We start from the raw sequence: 2102 nt of genomic DNA on the forward strand, positions 1-2102 counted from the left end.
ACATAGCGGAGCCGTACCCGGCTGATCGGTGTTTACGACGGTTTGGGTATGTGCGATCATACCCAATCCCATTATGAGATTGACGACGCGTCGTCCCGCCGGGTTTGGTGCACGAGGTTAGTGTTGGGGTTGGGGAGACCGATCATCTTTGGGATTCTTTGGCGGGATCACGTGGTTCGGCTTTCTCGTAAATCGAGACCGCTTAGCTTCCCAGGTGAGACGGAGCCAGAGTATGAGGCTTGGTTTAATGGGAATTCTCACCCGTTCATCATTGATCCCGACCACCATGATGCCCCCCCGCCACATGAGGATTTTGATATTCCTGCTGAGGTAATAATATTACTTACAGTTGTTGTAATAATCGATATAATTTTCTTACTGTTCCTCGATAATGTTTATAATGTTTTAGTTGTTCTTGTCAATTTGCAGACTGCACGTGCTGTAATGTTCCAGTTTTACGAGGCGAAAAAAATTAAGGATGACAAGAAACAGCTTGCCTTCTTCCGCAAGATGATGAAGAACGTCGACCCATTGATTGAGAGGGCTGGGGATATCATACGTCAGCGAGGACCTCGTCAAACACCCGGTGATGTTGTTCAGCGTAGAGCAGATGGTGTTTATACTGATAGCGAGGAAGAGGATAATCAGTAGTGGGAGACTAATTTGTGTTTGTTTTCATTTATTTTGTACGTTTTTGAAGACATTATTTATGTTGGATGATTATGTTAGTTTACTATTATTTCAAAAAAATTGACGGTTTTAAATTCTGAAATTTCTTAAATTTCTTAAATTTCTTGAATACATAGCAACTGATGCAAATTCATACATTTCTGAAAATAGTAACTACTTCATGACAATGGCCAACATAATGAAAACAAACAAATACAAGATACACTTGAAATAAAACTTCATCATCCTTGTCATTTCCGAAATCTCCTTTTTTATACCTATCACTTGCTCTTTCATGACATTTCCACTTGATGCATCATCACCTTCATCTTGACATGCTATATTCAAATTTTACCGTTGTAATTCAAAAATAACCGTTACAATTAATAGGTTATAAATAGGCCATTCTATGTCAATTTCAATCACAACATCCAAATCATCTTCACTCACTACAATACTAATTATTCACTCACAACATCCAATCCTAAAATGGTTCTCACAAATGCGAGAAAAATCGAGTTTATCAAATAAGAATCGATTTAATTGTTCAAAATTTACCAATTCTAATTGAGCGTCTTGAATCGGTGGTTCCTAGTGACACTTTTATGGCACCCGCTTGAAGAGCCTCCAATTGGTACCCTTTGTATAATTTTACAAGGAAACCCGGATCATGTTCTAACTCCAGCAGTTAGAGATGAGGTTGTTTCTGATGAAGTACTAAACGAGAAGATGTGGGAGTTTCGTAGGTTAAAAAGTGATATCTTTACATATTTTGAGCGCATTCTCACCGTGATTGATTACCCAAGACTATCAGACTTATGTGCTGGTAGAGTGCCGGGGCAAGGAATTCTTTATCTCTACTTGAATGATTTATTGACTCAATATATGTCTACCCAACCTGAAGAAATTGAGATTCAAGATCATGAAGAAGATGAGGAATCGTCATCTTCATCATCGGAAGATAATTAAGTTCGGTAGTTATTTAATTATGTTATGTTTTAAGTTGGGGTTAAGGGTTTAGGGTTTAGGGTTTGGGGTTTGGGGTTTAGGGTTTGGGGTTTGGGGTTTAGGGTTTGGGGTTTGGGGTTTAGGGTTTGGGGTTTAGGGTTTGGGGTTTAGGGTTTAGGGTTGTTTTAATTAAATTACGTTTTAATGAATGTTTTTATTTAAATATGTCAAATTATGTTTTAAGGATTGTTTTAATTAAATTACGTTTTAAGTCAATTAATCGGATGCAGACGATAATAAACTACAATAATCGGAAAATTAAATAAATAAAAAATATAAGGTACAATATTCGGACAAATAAAATAGAAGGTACAATAATCGGACAAATAAAAGCTAAGATGAACTCGCAAAATCGCGCCACATACGAAACTGATGTCGATACAGGCTATTATAATGATCTACGCTTGCATCATGTACCCAACAAG

General features: G+C 37.3%; 1 long non-coding RNA gene across 1 annotated transcript; it reads left to right on the plus strand.

The window, feature by feature from the left end:
* The first annotated feature begins 209 nt into the window (after positions 1 to 209).
* Positions 210 to 518, plus strand: LOC141621159 (uncharacterized). The gene is made up of 2 exons (XR_012532120.1): positions 210 to 330; positions 430 to 518. It is a non-coding gene; the product is annotated as an uncharacterized LOC141621159 (long non-coding RNA).
* The last annotated feature ends 1584 nt before the right edge of the window (positions 519 to 2102 follow it).

The sequence above is a fragment of the Silene latifolia genome, chromosome X, assembly GCF_048544455.1.
Source record: "Silene latifolia isolate original U9 population chromosome X, ASM4854445v1, whole genome shotgun sequence".
In the NCBI taxonomy this organism is placed as follows: domain Eukaryota; kingdom Viridiplantae; phylum Streptophyta; class Magnoliopsida; order Caryophyllales; family Caryophyllaceae; genus Silene; species Silene latifolia.